General features: G+C 40.2%; 1 non-coding gene across 1 annotated transcript; it reads left to right on the plus strand.

The window, feature by feature from the left end:
• Positions 1 to 200: 200 nt before the first annotated feature.
• Positions 201 to 277, plus strand: TRNAG-GCC (transfer RNA glycine (anticodon GCC)). Its single transcript has one exon. It is a non-coding gene; the product is annotated as a tRNA-Gly (tRNA).
• The last annotated feature ends 20,495 nt before the right edge of the window (positions 278 to 20,772 follow it).

A 20,772-nucleotide genomic window follows, 5' to 3' on the forward strand; every position in this document is an offset into this window, starting at 1 on the left:
CAGTTGTTCATATGAAAAATAACACAATAATTAATAAATAATAATATAGGAATAAATTCGTGCTTCACATACAACTGTAAACCTACTTTTGCCATATCCTGTACTTGGGGAAAAGCAGAAGAGTTGTGTTAAAACGGCCTTGAAAACACTTAGTTTTAGAGTTTTAGTGTTACCTTTCTCCACTAACAAAGAAGGCCTGGGCCCTGGCCGGTTGGCTCAGCGGTAGAGCGTCGGCCTGCCGTACGGGGGGACCCGGGTTCGATTCCCGGCCAGGGCACATAGGAGAAGCGCCCATTTGCTTCTCCACCCCCCCCCCCTCCTTCCTTTCTGTCTCTCTCTTCCCCTCCCGCAGCCAAGGCTCCATTGGAGCAAAGATGGCCCGGGTGCTGGGGATGGCTCCTTAGCCTCTGCCCCAGGCGCTAGAGTGGCTCTGGTCAAGGCAGAGCGACGCCCCGGAGGGGCAGAGCATCGCCTTCTGGTGGGCAGAGCGTCGCCCCTGGTGGGCGTGCCGGGTGGATCCCGGTCAGGTGCATGCGGGAGTCTGTCTGACTGTCTCTCCCCGTTTCCAGCTTCAGAAAAATACAAATAAATAAATAAATAAATAAAACAAACAAAAAAAAAAACAAAGAAGGCCTGGCATCAGAATGGGTTCTCCTGGGGATGGCTGTCTCACTATTTCTCTGTGATTCCTCTCCATCAGTTCCTTGGTTTGGACCTGAAACAATGTCAGAAGGCCACACTGGGTTGCTGAAAAGTGGTGTGCGATTTTACCTAGGGGAAATGCTGAAAGGTAGTGAAGTTTGCATAGCCTGTGAACGCTGTTTACTCCTCATGAAAGGGAGCACATCTGGTGAGGCTGCCAGACCAGCCGCTCTGGAAGGCTTTGCACGCTCTCAAAGGTGGCATTGTGACTTACACACTGCTGGGTCTGGAATGATTAGATGCAAAAGCCAGAAAGGATTTTCAGGGGAAGGATTTTTTTTAAAAAAGCTCTGCCTCCATCTGGAAGGAATGTCTGTCTCCAAAAGGGCAGAGTGTGAATCCTTGCACCGGCATCTGGGAGACGCCACTGAAGCTATGGAGAACATTTGGGTTTGCATCTTTCCAACTTTGAAACCATCTTCATAGCCTTAGCCTCCTCCAATTTAGCCAGTAATGTGAATTGATGGACTCTAGTTAGAATCACATTTGGGTGTATAAGACCTAATTTTGCTCCTCTGCCCAAATTTTGACATTGAAGAGAAGCCAAAATTCAACTCTCTTTTGAGCTTCAAAATCAGGGCAACTGTACTATTTCCAATACATTTCTACTCCAACCCCCCTTCTCAACCACCTCCACAGCTCAGCAGAGATTCCCAGACTTCAATCAGAGTTGGCTCAATTTAGAGAAGGATGCAGAACTGGACACCACCCAGAGAAGTCATACCCACAACAACTAGTTGCCGGCAACACACATCCCAAACAGCACATCACAGAAACAGGAATCTCTTAAGTTCACTACAATTCAGAACAGAAGCAGCTGGGAAAAAAAAAAAAAAAAACAACCCAGAAAAAGATTGGTAAGAATTCTAACACAAAGATACATTTTTGGTATAGACTGAGTATTTGCATCCCTGCAAAAGTTGCGTATTGAAACCTAATCTCTAATGTGATGGTATTTGGAGGTGAGGCCTATTGGAGATGCTTAGGTCTTAAGGATTCTGCCATCATGAGTGGAACTAGTACCCTTACAAAAGAGAGCCCAGAGACCCCTCGTCCCTTCCACCATTTGAAGACCTAGGGAAAAGCAGCTGTCTGTGAACCAGGAAGTAGACTCCCACCAGACGCTGAATCTCCTGACCCTGACATCTTGGGCTTCCAGCTTCCACAACTGTGAGAAGTAGATACTTGTTGTCTATAAGCCGTTCAGCATATGGTATTTTTGTTATAGCAGTTCAGACAGACTAAGACAGCTTTAAACAGTGAGGCAAAGAAACAGAATCTTCTGCAAATGTTACAAGAAGTTTTACCAAGAGAAAAAGAAATTCAAAAAATACGTTGGGTACAGGTAGAGCACATCGGTGAGTCAGAAGATGGAAAGCAGAAAAGGATACAAACTGGACCAAATCAAAAATATTCTCATCTCCTCTTTAATGAGAAGGAATCCAAGAGAACACATTCCACGTTAATGGCTATCATCATAGTCATACTAAAGATACTATTTAGTAAACTCAGTATGGTTCATACTCCATAGCTTATGTGAAACAATTGTAAGTTAATTAAAAATGTGTATTTTTGTAAATAAACTCCCAAAGCAAAGAATCAGGCTTTTTTTTTTTTGAGATGGATATCTGATAGGTGTAGATAAGTAGATTCCACTGCCAAGTGAAGTCAGCACTTTGCTACCCAGATTGGACAACCCAGATAACCAGCACCCCTTACAGAATTGCACCTTAACAAGCCTTAGTCCTGTTTGCTACAAGTTACACTTCACATCTACCATCTCCTTTCATCCTCCCAGTGCCTTTGTAAGGCAAGTCGGATAGATATTTTACAGATAAGGACAGAGGCCCAGGGAAAGCCAGGATCACAAAGTTGGCAAGTGCAATGCTTTATCATTGAAACCGACTCTTGGACCCTTTCCTCTAGCCCCAGCAGTCTAAATGGCAAACTCTTCTAGAAAAAATGCTGCAAATATCAATGTTCAAGCCAGCAAGGAAAGATGCGTGTTAAATGCTTTTGAGAGTAGTTTCCCGGTTTCTTTGGGATCTACCCTGAGCCCAGAGTTGGACCCTCAATAATCATACTAAAATGTGAGATTACTGTACTGCACTCTAGCCGTGGCTAATGGATCCAAGTGGATACGATGTAAAGCAATCAGAACAAAACACACACACACACACACACACACACCCAATCCATGAGAAATTTTGAGAGAAGGAGCAATAGATTCTGGTAGGGGCAACTCTCTCAAGCAATTGTTCTTAGATACTGATGAGATACTTCAGTATCCACTTAATCTTTTTTTTTTTATCTTAGAGAGACAGAGAGAAAGAGAGAGAGGAAGACATTAATTTGTTGTTCCACTTAGTTGTGCATTCATTGGTCACTTCCTTTGTGTGCTCTGACTGGGGATCAAACTCACAACCTTGGTGTTTCAGGATAATACTAACTGAGCTAACTGGCCAGACCTTTAATTTTTTTTTAAATATAATTTAGTTTTTTTGAAAATTTGCCTAACTAATCACATTCTGCTACTTGCAACCAACCAACCATAACAAATACAATGCAATTTTCCTAGTCTTTCCTTTTCTGGGTCTTGTACTTGACTTTTCACATAATACCTCTTGCTTTTATCCAAACATAGTGCTCTCTTCACTGATCATTTTTCTGCATTTCTCCAGCAATGGCAAAGTTGGGGTATATTTCATGTCAGCCATATTTTTCTTGAACTCACCAAACATTGATCATCTCAGATGATCATGAAAAAATTAGAAGCTGGAGAGAAAACCATACTGAAGTACTTAAAAGAGATAAATGGATTGGCAAAAAGCCAGTGGAATTGTGAAGTCACCGTTAAATTAATAAACTCCTTGTCAAATTGGCTCAGTTCCTCTAAACACTAGGAAGGTACTAAAAATCTGTCTTGGTCACACCAGAACCAGCAAATTGACTTATGTGGCAGGTTAGGTCAGTTTCGTATCCTCACATCACTGCTCTTTAGAGTCAGGTTTGCATTTCACATACTACCAGATCAGCAGGGTGGTAGGTAAAATAACACTCAGATGGAGAGTATTATGAGCTCTAAGTTTGCAAGTGAAATTATATATAAAAAAAGAAGTTGCTCTTTGCTCTTCCATTTGAAAAGACTGAGTGCAGTGACTGTAAATTAGAAAACGAGAACTAGAGCTGCGAGCAGCACCTGCAGCACGCCAGAGCCTCCTGTAGCTTGACTGAATTCCCTGCAGGATTATGGGAAAAGCACACCCGGAGTTGGAGGGAAATGACTTGTACAAACACCTGACGGCCTACACACAGAGGCCTTCTCAGCCCTGGGTGGCACCAGGCATGGGTAACCAAGGGAATATTTTATGAACCTCCAGTGTCTACTTCAACATGGCTAAAAGTGCTCTTAATTGGTTTTCTATTCAGAGGCATTAAATTAACTTTACCTAAAAATACTGCTTACTTAGTTCAGTAGAGGAAAATTGGATTTAGATTTAGAGTCTCTGTACATATGCAAAATAAGCTCTAAGACCTTCACATTTTTACCACAGCATATGGGCAAAGCAAAATGCGAATGACTTTGCAATTCTTGATTTGAATATAAGAACTCTCCTTTCTGACACCAAATATTTTTTTTTCATTTTTTTCAGGTTGATATTGGGGGGAGAGACGGAAGTTAAAGAAACAGAGTCAGAAGGACTCCTCTAAGTTATCGTTGTCAAGGGGTACGCCATTTCATTTAGAAACGAATCCAGCAGAGCAGGACCTTGTTATTGCAGATTCAGAGGAAGAGCATTGAACAGAATCGTGAGACTCAGGTCAGAAGTTAGACAAGTTCTTTCTCCTGGGTGAGCCTAGAAAATAGAGTCTCGACACTAGATTATCTCTAAATCTCCTTCTCAGTCTATATCATGTTTGTAAGTGACATTTTATTATTATTTATTATCCTCAAATTTGGAGCAGGGTCTGAACATAATAGACTCTTATTTATCTAAAATATGAACACCCAACACTTTCAAATAATCAGAACAGTTTTTCTGAAACTATATAATAGTCGCAATAATAGTTATTATGATGTATAATGTCCTAAATTGCTTCAGAATCATAAAAAAAGATTAATTTTGTTCTGCTTGGTTTTATGAAATGTGTTTTAATTCTCTTCCAGGGAAGTTCTCAGGAAATGAGAGACAAATTAGAGTACAGACAGATCTCAAAGATACTGTGGGCTTGCTTCCAACTACTACAATAAAGCAAACATTGCAAAAAAGTGAGATACTGAATTTTTTGGTTTCCCAGTGCATATAAAAGTTATGTTTACACCATATTATAGTTTATTGTGTGCAATAGCCTCATACATATATATATATATCTTAATGTAAATAGAGCTTATTGTTTAAAAATGCTAACCACTATCTGAATCTTCAGCAAGTTCTAATTTTTGTGCTGGTAGAGGGTCTGACCTTCAATTTATAAAAACTGGAATATCTGTGAAGTGCAATAAAATGAGGCATGCCTGTAGGTTAAAAAATAAGTAAATAAGTAAATAAATAAATAACAACAACAGGGAAAAAAGCAACATCCTCTATTATTCTATCAGGTTCCCCAAACCTCAAGTAAGACTGTTATTTAAATTTATTTTTTTCCTTATTGTAAATAAATCTCTTTTCATTTAGAATTGTCTCATTTCCATCAGTTATTCTTGGCATCCAGAAAAGACATAATTTTTTTCCCCACTAAAATCAGAATCCTGCAACATAAAGAAAAGAGTCACAGACAGCTTTATTTCTTTGGATTTTGTAATGACTGACCCAACTTTGGGTGGAAAGTTTCCTTAAGTCCAAAATACTATTTGAGGAAACTTCTTATGTTTTATAATAGAGAGCTAAGTGCACCCCTTTAAGATGTCTAGATCCTCCCAACAAGAGCACAGTTGTTCAGCAAAGACACTTCGAGTGCACCATGAGCTAGGTACCCACTAGACCAGGGGTCCCCAAACTACGGCCCGCGGGCTGCATGCAGCCCCCTGAGGCCATTTATCCGGCCCCCGCCACACTTCCAGAAGGGCCACCTCTTTCATTGGTGGTCAATGAAAGGAGCATAGTTCCCATTGAAATACTGGTCAGTTTATTGATTTAAATTTACTTGTTCTTTATTTTAAATATTGTATTTGTTTCCGTTTTGTTTTTTTTTTACTTTAAAATAAGATATGTGCAATGTGCATAGGGATTTGTTCATAGTTTTTTTTATAGTCCGGCCCTCCAACGGTCTGAGGGACAGTGAACTGGCCCCCTGTGTAAAAAGTTTGGGGACCCCTGCTCTAGACACTGAGTTTGTACGTGTTGGTGGGTAAGATGCTGTCCCACCTTCCAGGCCATACAGTCTGTCTGGGCGAACAGACATGTCTACCCTTGCCAGCCCTATTTTCCCTTGTACAGATAGGGGAAAAGGAGGCACAGAGAAATTTGGCTCCAAGATAATAGAATTAGTAGCAAACCTTATCCTTAAAAAAATCTATTTATTCTCAAGGCCTCATCCAATACAAAATGCGTTTAGCTATTTTTTAAAGTATAACTTGTACCTAAGAGAATATCATTACAATGAATCTTTAAAAATCCAAATCTACAAACAGTTAAGATAATGGGATTCAAATATATTGCATTCTGGTGGCCTTGTTGGTTGAAGGAACTCCCAAGTATTGTATCAATCAGTTGGGACCCAGTCAGGAGACAGAGACTTTGCCAGTTATTTTAACAGAGAGAAGATAACATACAAAGTTGTTAACTAGGTACTGAAAACTACTGATTTGTCTCCTATTCTTTTCTTGGCTCTTATTTATAAGAGGAAGTATCCTCTCATAAATCCAAATGTGTTATTAGTCTTTTAGATTAAAATCAGAGGTTTCTTTAAATTAAATATATTGGGGTGACATGGTTAATAAGATCATATAGGTTTCAAGTGTACATTTTTATGATACATGATCTGTATATGGCATTGTGTGCCCACCATCCAAAGTCACGTCATCTTCCATCACCACATATTTGACTCCCTTTACCTTTACTAGTCCCCACCCCGCCCCTCTGGTAACCACTCTACTTTTGTCTGTGTCTTTAAGTTTCAGTTTTATATCCCACATATGAGTGAAATCGTATGTTTCTTAGCTTTTTCTGACTAATTTATTTCACTTAGCATGATACTTTCAAGGTCCATCCACGTTTTCATAAATGGCAGCATTTCATATTTTTTATGGCTGAGTCATATTCCATAATATATGTATATCATACCTTCTTTATCCAGTCCTCTATCAAAGGACACTTTTGTTGTCTCCATGTCTTGGCCACCATGAATAATGTTGCAATGAACATACAGTGATGCATATATCTTTCAAATAAATGTTTTTGAGTTTTTAGGTAAAGACCCACTAGAGGGGATTGCTGGGTCATATGATAGCTCTATTCTTAAATTTTTAGGAAGTGTCATACTGCTTTCCATAGTGACTGTACCAGTTTACATTTCCACAAGCAGTGAATGAGAGTTCCTTTTTCTCAAAACCTCTCCAATACATTTTTACTTGTCTTGTTGATAATGGCCATTCTAATTCTAACAGGTGTGAGGTGGCATCTCATTGTAGTTTTGATTTGCATTTCTGTAACAGTGAAGTTGAGCATCTTTTCATATATGTTTTGGCCATTTGTTTGGTGCTGAGTTTTATTAGTTTTTTATATATTTTGGATATTAACCTCTTGTCAGAACTGTTGCTTGCAAATATCGCCCATTTGGTTGGTTGCCTTTTTGTTTTTTTGGTGATCTGAGAAAAGATGTTTTTATATCTTTTATTGGTTTTATATTTTTAAAAAGCATAACAGATTTTTCAGTCTACAAAATTATTATTTATCCACTATGCACATTGTTTTCATAAGTGCTATTTATCTTTAAGAAAATAATATATATGAACCTGTAATTGTAAAACAATGATTGAAAGATAACACAAAAGCTAATGGACTCTACTATGTATCAGTAAATGATTATAATGAATAGCTTCAGTAATGAGAATTGCTAATAGAATCCACATATCACTAGAAAATTTTCAGTGTTTCTGTTGTTTTTTACTTTGTTTAAATTGTTACAAAGAATGAACTGTCAAAGACATTTAATCTCTGACCATCCTGTTAAAACTTGATTTTGCTTTGCTCAAAAGTAAATTGTATTCACATTCAATGGAGACCAAGTATAGAGATAGTTAGCCAAAGAATAGTTCTTTTCATTTAGAGTACTAGCAATTTGAAAGGCATTTTTAGGGTGGCTATTGAGTGTCTGTCACTGAACATAACTTTGTAAGTTAAAATTAAAACAAGGTCTCTAACCCAGCTATAGTACATCTCCAGCATGTGGGGTGTTGTATAACGTAAGGGAAGGCATGGAGGTATGTGTTATCATAGCAGGTGGGTGCTGGGAGTGACGATAGCCAGGGGATTTCCCTTTCCAGTAATGTTCTTATAGGGAGTCCACCATGCTCCTCCTTCTTCAAATCACTCCCAGCATCCCTTGTAGCATCCTGTGGCCCTGTGATGAATTTCTCTCCAGTGGATTGTGGCAGAATAGTGGCACCTGGGTCATACAACACCCCACATGTGCTCCTTTATATGTCTTCCCTGGCCTTGGGATGCAATGACAAAGACAATAAGTGGAGTGACATCAGAGGTTACATGTTAAGGATGGTAGAGCAATACTGTCCTGAGTTTCTAAATGACTGTACACAGCAGAGGCAACTCCTTCCCAACTTCATCCACCTGCAACCTGTAACTTCTTCCCTGGAGTATTAATAGCAGAAATAAACCTCTACACACTATACATAAGCTGACATACTTTGGGGTTTTTTGTTATAGGAGTTTAGCCTACTTTAATTAATACATAGTTACAAACCCAATACATTGTATTGAAGGTTTTGAAATAGTCTGGTTAGAGTTCTTAGAAGAGATAAAACTGAATCTTGGTCGTAATTAATAACAATCAGAAATAATTTAGAACCTTAAAGTGGCAGGGACTATGCCAAGAACTGACATCTATCATCTAATTCTCACAACAGCCCTTTACACTTATGTGTTGTTAAACCTTACTTTGCAGATGAAGAAACTGAGATTCAGAGTAATCAGGTAATTTTCCCTAAGCCATACAGCTATAATAAGTGGTAGATTTACAATTTGCATACAGGTATTTCCTCCTCCAGAGCTGGTGGGAGATAACGTAAGGGAAGGCATGGAGGTATGTGTTATTGTAGCAGGTGGGAGCTGGGAGTGACAATAGCCAGGGCATTTCCCTTTCCAGTAATGTTCTTATAGGGAGTTCACCATGCTCCTCCTTCTTCAAATCACTCTTGACTTCTGAAATCTAAATTGCACTGCTACTTTCTCCATCAATGTTACAGCAATGGGAAAACCCAGAATAAATTATCAAGATATTTAGAGATGAAAAGGATAAAAAAAATCCCCAGCCCTCACCCCCTGTCATTCCCACCACCAAGCAGGAACCCAGGCCATCTGAGAGAGGACAATAAGATCAGTGACCCTTCTATGTATAAGGAGCTCCAAGAGGACCCAAAGGGTGAGGCACAGGGATCTTGGCCACAGAACAGAAGGAAAAGAAGCCCATTCAAAGACAAATTCACATTATTCAAGATTACCAACCATTTGCATAGATAATCAGAAGCTAAATGGAAGTCATTTGTTTTTGGCGTTTGGATAACCTTAGAGGAATTCAAGACAAATAAACAAATGTAGCCCTGGGGATGTCTAAATAAAACCACATCCAAGAGCTACTAAGCCTTAAGAAAACATGCAGAGCTTTGAAGAGAGGAGGTGGACATCAGTGGGGGGTATAGACAGTATTTCCAATGTTGTCTTTGGGCTGACATGTTTAAAGTGTGAGAACTGCTTTTTAGTTTTTAGTGGAGAACATTTATAAGTCATTTCTATTGCAGACGGCTCCGTGGCTCGGATTGACATGCGGTAGCTAAACAGAGCCTTCTGCTAAGCTTCCTGTACTCCAAGACACCCCCACGCTCCATCCTTTTGAAATCTTTCCCAGAACTCTGTTCTCCTTGACTAACAGTGACAGCCAGCAGCCAAAATGGTTAAGGCCACTCAAACTCAAACTAAGAGCACCAAATGCTTTCACTGCAGAAGCATAACAACAACAATAACAAAACACTGTGGGTGTCAAAGTGCTGTTTGCCAAAAATATTTGCCCCCTGCTTTCTAAGCACATGATAGAATGGCCCTTTCTAGCCTGCAGGTGGTCTACGGTGATCCTGGAACTAATTCTGGCCAATGAGTTAGGAGCAGAAGTGACAGTGTCACCTCTGACATGGAACATTTGATTGCTAGTGCAAGGCCCTCCAGAATTATCTTGCTTTCTACCCAGCAGTTGGCAACATCTGAGACAATGGCTACTCCATGGGGGACATACAGTTTAAGCAAGAAATAAAACTTTGTTCTTTCAAGCCACTGGGATTTTACAGTTATTTGTCATAGCAGCATGACCTTACCTTTCCTCACTGATAACAATAATTAACTGTCATTGAGTGCTCTATTCTAAGCACTACTTATATATCTTGACTTAATTCTAACCACACCCTTTTGAGATGGTTAGTAGTGTATCCTCCTGGCACAGATGAAGACACAGAGATAGAGAGAAGTTGTACAGATTTCCTAAAATGGCATAACTCATGCAAATGGCAGAATTAGATGCAGGTTGAGGAAGTCTGTTTTTAAAGCCTGAGATTTAGCCACTGAGCTATGCTGCCTCTTGATCAGTATCATTCATCTTAATATGAGCACTGTAACAAGCTTGAATAAAATTGTTCATCGTTAAAAATGTACACATAGAGAGCACATCATCATATCAAAGTCACCATATGCTACCATCAAGACTAACTCTTGCTTGCAGTTTATTGCAATCATTTTATAAGAAGAAAAACCTCACATCTGAAATCATTGTGCCCCAGATGTCACTACTAGAGTCGCCAAGTTGCATGACAATTTTTTTAAAAGTAATAGCCCACACATGAAACAAGTAACATTTAATCATGTAGGCTGCCGCATTTTCTGCAAGACCTACACTTTTGAAACTGGTCTCCCTGAATTAGACTCATACCAAAACAGTCAGGAAAACAAAACAAACAAATAATAAATAAATAAAAACAGGAACTGGAAACATTAGTGAGCATGTTTCATTTTAGATTTAACAGATTTTACTCCCTGTTCCCCAGTAATTATATATAATTAAAAGCAGCAAGGAATGTGTGTAATGATCAAGTGAAGTAATGATCATGTGAACAGTAGCTGATTTTGACTCACCGTGGAGAGGAAGGAGCTTTTATTCAGATTAATTTGTGAAAGGACCGATGAGAAGATGACAGTGAGACAGAAGGAACATGTTCTTTCAAATTGCTTTGCTCAGAAAACAGGATTAATGAAACACATCTAATTGCCTAAATGCTTCAGAAGGCATTATTACTGAATACACTTTAAAGGTCATGCTCTTTTATAACAGCTTTCTTTTGAGGGAGGACAGATTCTATTTTTCAGTACCTCTACTGAGGTCGAACCGACTCCGGTCACTATTCTAAAACAAGACAGAGTTGAGTAGCTACAATAGTCAGAAGCTGAGTTCAGGCATCATCTTACTCACATGCTGCCCTCCACTTGTGTGTATTCTCCAGAATAAAGACAAGTATGGAAATGCTGACTGCCCATCAAGTCATTTATTTGTTAAAAACAATGTATTGCCTGACCAGGCGATGGCGCAGTGGACAGACTATCAGACTGGGATGTGGAGGACCCAGGTTCGAGACCCCAAGGTCGCCAGCTTGAGCGCGGGCTCATCTGGTTTGAGCAAATCTCACCAGCTTGAGCCCAAGGTCGCTGGCTTGAGCAAGGGATCACTCAGTCTGCTGTAGCCCCTGGTCAAGGCACATATGAAAAAGCAATCAATGAACAACTAAGGTGTCGCAACAAAAAACTGATGATTGATGCTGCTCATCTCTCTCCATTCCTGTCTGTCTGACCCTATCTATCCCTCTCTCTGACTCTCTGTCTCTGTTAAAAAAAAAAGCAATATATTGTCTACTCAGCCATATAAACAGAACAAAATCTTACTTTTTGTAACAGCATGAATGAACCTATGCTAAGTCAGACAGAGAAGGACAAAGACTGTACAATTTCACTTATATGTGGAATCTAAAGAACAGAATGAACAAATAAACAAATTAGTAACAGACTTATAGCTACAGAGAACAGATTGATGGTTATAGGAGCAGAGGGGGGTCAGGGGATGGGTGAAAAAGAGGAAAGGATTAAAAAGTACAAATTGCTGGTTACAGAATAGTCACAGGGATGTCAACTATAGTGTAGGGAGGATAGTCAGTAATAGTGTAATAACTCTATATGGGGCCAGGCAGGGACTTGAAATATCAGGGGGAACACTCTGTCAATTGTCTAGCCACTGTGCTGTACATCTGAAACTAATACTGAATAATATTGAGTGTCAACTGTAACTGAAAAATACTGTTTAAAAAAAGAAAAGAAAAGGTAATGTAGTGGGCATCTCCACAGTAAGGCCCTGAGCTGGATGCTATGGCGTGCAAAGCATAAGGATTGTGACTCCGGCAGGGAGCTTACTGTGTCGGGTACAACCTCACTAAACCCTCGCACTCGGTGAGATCAGGGCCATTATTATCACTATTTTTAGATCAGGTGTAGTAGGGCTTATGTTAACACATACAGAATGCTATCTAGTGATTTAAGTGGTAAGAAGAAAAATAAAGCATGGAAGGATGGTAAACTGGCATTATATCTCAATTTGAAATGGCTAGGGAATGTCACTAGAAAATGACATTGGAATAGAGATCTAAAGGCAATGAGGAGAAAGCAAAGAAATCTCTGGAAGAAGGGCACTCCAGTCAGAGAGCAGCGCGCATGCAAGGGCTCGCACGGGAAATGTTGAAGGGCCTGCAGGAAGGAGAGTGGGAGCAGCAGGCTCCTGCAGATCACTGCACGACTGTGGATTTTACTCGAGGAGACAAGGACAGCCTTCGGAGCATTTTGAGCACAGGAGGGACATGATCTGACAATAGAATCGCTCTGGCTGCTGCGTTGAAAACAGACCGAAGGGAATCATGCACCTGAAACCTGTATAATTTTGTTAACCAGTGTCACCCTAATAAATTTGATAAACAAAATAAATGAAAAAAGACAAAAATGAAGAAAATAGACTAAAGGGCAGGAACAAAGAAGCCGAAAGACTCGTTAAGAGGATATGGCAATCAATCAGGTAAAAGGTAACAGCGATCTGGCCCAGGGTGGCAACAATAAAATGTATAAAAAGGGCCCAGGGTGGCAACAATAAAATGTATTAAAAGGGCGGGGCGGGGGCAGTTTCTGGATACACTGTATTCTTAAAGTGAAAACAACAGGATTTGTGACAGATCAGATGGAGAGTGTAGGAGAGAGGGATGGGCCTTAGGTCCTCAGCCTGGATTTAGATACGTGGCAGTGTCTTTTACTGAGGTGGGGAAAGCTGAGAGGAGCAATTTTGGAAACCCAGTTTGGGGTATTTAAGTTTGAAATACTCACTAGATGACAGGGTCAAGGGAATGAATGAGACCACCCAGGGTGAAGGAAATAAAACTAAAGGCTGAATCTGGAGTCACACCAACATTTCAGGGTTGGTTGATGGCTCCCCAGCAAAGGGGAGTCAGAGTAGCAGTCAGAAAGGCAGAAAGAAAATCAGAGTCCACAACAGTGATCTGGGGTCCACCGGGCTGGAGAAATAAGCTTTATTCCAGCTCGCCTGCTTCAGTGGTGTTTTGAAATAAAATGAGAGGGTAAATGTAAAATCTTTAGAAAAAGATAAAAAGCCTTCTATGTCTCCAGGATTCTCAAGAGCTTCCCAATTGTGAATGCAAATTAACTATATTGATTTTTAAAAATAAATTCACAAACATTTGCTATATTGATTTAAAATGTTATCACTCAGCCAAAATATATGAGGTAGTGCTCTGTGAATAATACATTTTAAAATGCACAACAGGTTATAAAAACCCACCAAGATTCTTAAACATTGTTGAGTCTCCCTGCATCTTCTAACCATTTGAACAATCTGTCTGTGGCCATGGCAACTTAAAGAGAAAAATATTTGCCTTTTATGGTATCAGTGTCACTTCAGGATTTATAATTTCCTGTTTCTTTACCAGAGGTCACAGAGCTGTCTCTGGAGGGTTAAGAACGAAGAATGAGACTGTACCCATTACCCGTTAAGTCAGTGGCATCCTAAACTTAGTGATTCTTAATAATGTATGCTATCTTTCAGGTATTTAAGACACTCTTTGGATCATGATACTTATATTTATCGAACCTAGAGCTTATAATGATCCTTTGAGTTTTTAGGTAATGATGATGACAGATGGTCATTCCCTTAATTCAGCAAAAATGCTAGACAGGCAGCATAAGGCAGTTGTTTAGACACAGGGTCTGGAGTCAGACTGCCCAGGTTCAAATTCTAGTGGGGCAAGTTACTTAATAGCATCCCCATCTATAAAATAGTGATAAGCATAGGACCTCCCTCATAGACTTGTTGTCCGGATTCAGTGAGTTAATATCGATAAGACTCTTAGGATGGTGTCTGACACATGAACTAGCTACATGAGGACTTACTCCATAATTAACACTATTTCATGCGTGCCCACTGTGTGCTCTGCTTTCCTAAGCACTGGGGATACAACAGAGAATAAGACAAGATTCGAGTATGGGTTGTGGAGTGGTAGAAAATAAACAAGGAAACAAATAAATGGGATAATTATAAAGTGTGTTGAGTATTAAACAAAGACATGTGGCAGACAGTGGCTAGGAGCAAAGAGAGGTGAAGAAGGGCTCTTTTGAGAAGGAGAAATTTGAACAGAGGCCTGAGCACTGAAAACATTTTCCAGGGTTAGAGGACTTTTAGTAGAGAAAACCATAAAAGTAAAGAGATTCGGCCATGAAGACAAAATAGACAACTTGACCTCGGAAAATAAACTCCCTACGTTAATGTGGGCAAGGGCCAGATTAAGCCCTGCAGGAATTAAGCCATGTGGGCCAGGAACAGACCACAGGGAAACCTTTCACCCTCATGGGAGAAAGTCTCAGAATGTACTGATGAAGAAGATGAAGAATTGATCGAGTTTGATGCTGCAAGGTAAGGATTCATTTAAACTCTAAGGTGATTGACCTGCAAATTTTAACAACAGAATGTAGAAGTATACCTCCCTCTTTTCAACCCACTGACCCCTCCTTAATATGTTAATATGATCTTTGTTTTCTTTTTTTTTTTAATGTGCTTTAAAACAAGGCTGGAAAAAGGACAAGTAACTTTTTTCCCTATATGAAATGGCTTTCCTTTATGTCTTATTTTGCTCACATAAATCTTGTGCTTCAAGGTATTTCTGTCAACTGCTGAAGAAACAGCATGAATTCAGACAAAAAGATTACCTGGTCCAACCTCTTCTGTCTGCTCCTGTCCTCCAGTGCTAAGTTAATAGCCACCTAGACTCATGCAGCAAGGGCAGGCTCTCTGCAGCGGCCTCCCCAGCCTTGCTGCCCAGAGTGTGATGGGTGCGTTTGTGCCTTTCGGTCATCCCCAGCCCTTTGTTTTGTTCCACTTCCTGACAGCTATGGACCTTGAGGAGAAGCCAAACAGGTTTGGAAACCAGTCTGGTCCTAGCAGACCTGCACAGTGGGACCTCACCTCTACCCACAGGGATCTGGGGCAGTGCCTGCCTGGGCACTAGAAAGTCAGCCCAGGTTCCCAGAGAGCCCTAAGGCATGCAGTCTAAACAGATACATCAATCTGCTCACTGAGAAATAAAGCTGGCTCCCCCAATATAATTACAGGGTGGCTGATTTATTAGTCTGAACTTTGGTGCATGGCAGGGGTAATGTTATTTGTGCCAGTTTATGGTATTGGGCCAAAAGATGAAATACCAAGCTAGCCTGATTGGTTCCAACAAGCCATTTGCACAAATCGAGCTTCTGCATATGCCAACGTGTGTTCAAGGATTATGCCACGTGGCTTAGCCTCTTTGGCAAAGCCCTTTCGAAAAGGAAATTACAAGTCTTTATATATTCAGAGCCATTTAATGGCTGGCAAGCTGCTGCCAACCACCTAAGCTACTGCCAAACATACTGAAATATCTTAAGGTGTACATCCTTGTCAGTTTAGTTTTGTAACTAAATAAATACACCACAAATTGAAGTTGCTACATTTTCTCTAAAGCAGTGGTCCTCAACCTTTTTTGGGCAATGGGCCGGTTTAATATCAGAAAATATTTTCACGGACCGGCCTTTAGGGTGGGACAGATAAATGTATCATGTGACCGAGACAAGCATCAAGAGTGAGTCTTAGATGGATGTAACAGAGGGAATCTGGTCATTTTTAAAAAATAAAACATCGTTCAGACTTAAATATAAATAAAACAGAAATAATGTAAGTTATTTATTCTTTCTCTGCGGACCGGTACCAAATGGACCAGTACCGGTCTGCGGCCCAGGGGTTGGGGACCACTGCTCTAAAGGATAAAACAATCCTTTATCTCTAGACCTGGTCCCTGTCCCTGTAAATCAGGGGTCAGGAACCTCTTTGGCTGAGAGAGCGCCAAGAATACCACATATTTTAAAATGTAATTCCATGAGAGCCATACAATATGTTTAACACTAAATACAAGTAAATGTGTGCATTTTATGTAAGACCAATACTTTTAAAGTACAATAAGTCACTGAATTCTTTTTAATAACGTTGTTATGCTGTTGCTAACCAATGATGAATAAAGTACTTATTAATGCGACTTCTGGTGCTGCATGGTTTTGTTGATGGCTTTGTAGTCTGGTTGATACGTGGTGAGGTTAAGCTTCATGCAGGCGTTGAGACTTCCATCCGTTAAACGTGATCGTAGGTTGGTCTTAATGTTCTTTAGATGTGAGAAAGACTGCTCACTTGCATAAGTAGAGCCAAACATTGTCAGTACAGCAATACTCACATGCTACAGTGTGTGGTATGTGATGGGAAGCGCATTCCAAGTTTTGACAATCAGCTGGTCTGCGGGTTGAAGTTTTTTCATTTCTCCCCACTTGTGTTTCCTCGCCAACTCTGCTTGCTGTTGTGCAAGTCTTTCCAAGTCTTCATCTAATGACTTGAACTTATTCACCCACATGTCTGAGGCCTTTAGGTCAGCAGCTTATAGCTCAAAATCTCTGACAGAGACACCGGGGTTGTAACTCAGGTCAGCGCTGACCACTGCACACTCGTGTGGATGGGTGATGAACTTAAAAAGACTAGTGCGCTCATGAAATTCTCCAAAGTGCACTTTGAATGACTGCAGGAGATTAGATGTGAAGCCCGCTAGCTGCTGGAGATCAAGATGTTGAGCAGGGTCACTTGCTGTGCATGCATCTTTAAACTCTCCTAGTTTTTCAAAGTGTAGTGGCTGGTCCGATGGTAGTGGGTTATCAGAACTTATTAACTTAGTGTCAAAGTGTAGTAAATGACCTGTTTCAATGTCAGCAATGAAGAGTTCCAGCTTGTTTTCAAATGCAAACACTGCTTGTTGAAGGGATAAGACTGTATTTCCAATGCCTTGCATTTTCACATTGAGCTGGTTCAGATATTCAGTCATGTCCACAAGATAGTAGAACTTCAGGAGCCACTCAGTGTTAGCTAACTCAGGATGTTCAATGTTTTTCATTTCAAGAAAAGTCCGGATTTTGCTCAGACAAGCCGCGAAATGGCTGAGCACCTTTCTTCCTGATAACCAATACACATTGCTGTGCAGAAGCAGACCAGGATAATTATTCCCAACTTCATCCAGTAGTGTTTTAAACTGGCAATCATTTAAAGCTCAGGCAACAATAGAGATGACCACCCGAATGACCAGTGACATCAGCTCACCAAGCTGCTCACCACACATCTGAGCACAAAGCGCCTCCTGATGTAGGATGCAGTGAAAACTTAGGATGGGTCTCTTTTCATGTTCACGAAGAAGCACTACGAATCCTGTTTTTCCCTACCATGCACGGAGCACCATTAGGACACACAGAAATAAGTTTATCCATCGGTAGATTTTTTTATTTAGTGAATTCAGTGAAAGACTTGAATAAATCTTCCCCTCTTGTTGTCTCTTTCATAGGCAAAACAGCAAGACTTTCCTCATGGAGTGTGTCACCAACAGCATACCTTGCAATCACACTGAACTGGGATAAATGGCTTACGTCTGTTGACTCATCCAAAGTGAGAGAAAAGAATGGTGCTGCATTTATATCCTTCACTTGTTGCCTCAATTTGATTTGCCATCATGATGGTACGATCATGAACAGTTCTTGCTGACAGAGGAATGTCTTTTATTCATTTGATTATCTTGTCTTTATCCAAAAAGTCGTCAAAAAGTTCATTGGCAACATCAAACATGAATGTTTTGGCATACTCCCCATCTGTGAATGGCTTTCCTTTTCTCACAATTACTAAAGCACCAGCAAAGCTAGCCAAATTTCAGTCACCTTGTTGGGTCCAAACACGGAGTTCCTGCTAACTAGCTTGCACTCTGCACAGTAGCTCTTGACATGCTTTCTTCCTGCTGTCCCCCGCTGTATATTTTGATGCAAATGTAGTATGGCGAGTGTCGAAGTGTCGCTTTATATTTGACCGCTTCGTCGATGCAATTTCATCATTGCATATTAGACACACTGCAGAATCTGTTCTCTCCACAAAGGTGAATTCCTCTGTCCATTCCTGCTGAAAAGTATGGTACTCCTCATCTTTTTATCTTTTAGCCATCTTCTTCGTCAAGAGTTTCTGCAATTAGCTAGCTGACTACTTGATTAAAAGGAGGGAAGTTTACTTCCTGACCTCACAACTACCCATGTACGTTACTCATTATCCAATAAAAATTTGATGTTTTCCCAGAGGACAGCTGTGATTGGCTCCAGCCACCTGCAACCATGAACATGAGCAGTAGGAAATGAATGGATTGTAATACATGAGAATGTTTTATATTTTTAACGTTATTATTTTTTTTTATTAAAGATTTGTCTGTGAGACAAATGCAGCCATCAAAAGAGCCAAATCTGGCTCATGAGCCATAGGTTCCTGACACCTGCTGTAATTACACTAAACCTGGGATGGATAAAGAATACTTTGTATGAGATTGTGGGAGGCCATGTGAGATCACAGCCCAGGAAACAGACCATGGAATGACAGAGATGGAGATTAGAATTATAGCTCCTCCACCTGACAGCACTGTGTCCTTCAACAAGTTTCATAACCTCTACAAGCCTCAATTACCTCATCTGTGAAAAGAGAACTTAATGTTGTTAGAATGAGTGAGTGGTTCTAGCTAAGCCACCTGAATAGCTCCTGGCACAAGAGAGGCATTCAATAAACCACTATTTCTTGAAAAGGCAGGGATCTAATGAGGAATCTTCTATATTTGGAAGTTCTCTATTAAACATTTTGACCTTTATAGCTTTACCTTTCAATCACAACTGGCAAATCAATAGAGCCATATTGTAAATCAGCTGAAAGACCCACCTGTATTAGAAGTTGGACCTCAATTTGGAGTCTGTGTTTACAATTACATTGGCACCAAATGGTACTACTTGAATTGTGATGAGCTACAAAGATGAGGAGAAAAATAGAGTTGATAAAAAGGAAGCATCTGTACCAAGTGAAGGCCCATGATGCTCGCAACTGGTGTGCACGCAGGTTCTAAGAGTTCAGAACAGAGAGCTGAGGTGGGAGAACCGAGGATCTCACAGCTCTCACCCACCCAGCACCAAGAAGGCAGCCCGCGTGCACCAGCAGTGAACAGCAGTCAAATTCAGAGCGACACTTGTCATGTTTCATTAATACTATTATTTTTATATGTATTGGTTTTGTAATTTTGTTTCTAACATACAAAATTGCTTGGAGTTCGTGGTTCTTTGCAAGGCCATGGTTTGAAGCTTTATATATTTAAGTAAGTAAAAGGGAAAACAATTCTTATAAATGGTGGATGTTCATGCAAAGTTTTTTCCCATAGAATGAGTTCATAAATTATTCAATTTTCAGTAATCCAGTAATAATTGACACTGTTAGTATAATTATTGTGAAGGAAACAAAGAAATTGATGCAAGGGATAAACAGCCTTATGTTACTTTAAGTGAAAAGGCAGTCTAGAATATGACATATATATTATGATTAACATTGTGTTAAAAAATTATGTTCAGAAAAAACAAGAACATAAAAAAATGCTCTAATAATTGTTATTTTTAGGTGATAAAATGAGTGATTATTTTTTCTATTTTAAAATATTTTAATTTATCTTTAAAGAACATGAATTCTATAATTTAAAAATACCTGTCTAAACGTAAGCAGCCCCGCCTGACCTGTGGTGGCGCAGTGGATAAAGCGTCGACCTGGAAATGCTGAGGTCGCCGGTTCGAAACCCTGGGTTTGCCTGGTCAAGGCACATATGGGAGTTGATGCTTCCAGCTCCTTCCCCCCTTCTCTCTTTGTCTCTCCTTTCTCTCTCTCTGTCTCTCCCTCTCCTCTCTAAAAAAAATGAATAAATAAAAAAAAAATTTTTTAATGTAAGCAGCCCCTACAACAGGGCGAGAATGTAACTTGCAAGTAATTCAGGCTGATTCCAGACAGCCGCTGAAGGTCTTAGGAACCCTTCACTTCCCAGCATTTATATCCCAAGCACCCAGTCTCTGGTTGCAATAGAGTCTTGTGCTATGCACTTCAGATCCCTGACTACCCCCCTCAGAGCTCCCACAGTGGTGATTTACAGGGCAAGTTTCTCTTTAAACACCTTTCTGGGAACTCTAATTCTCTGTACTAGTGGTGAGTTCCAGGAACCATCTGTGTGGCAGTGAAGGTGGTTACCCCCCACAGTTTCTCCCTTGGCATGTCTCCATGGCCCACCCCTGGCACACAAGGAAGAGGCCTCTGTGGGTTTTCTTGTCTCTCTGGCACTCCTTTTGGCCACCTCTGCTTTCTATCTGG

Source organism: Saccopteryx bilineata, chromosome 2 (assembly GCF_036850765.1).
Source record: "Saccopteryx bilineata isolate mSacBil1 chromosome 2, mSacBil1_pri_phased_curated, whole genome shotgun sequence".
NCBI lineage: Eukaryota > Metazoa > Chordata > Mammalia > Chiroptera > Emballonuridae > Saccopteryx > Saccopteryx bilineata.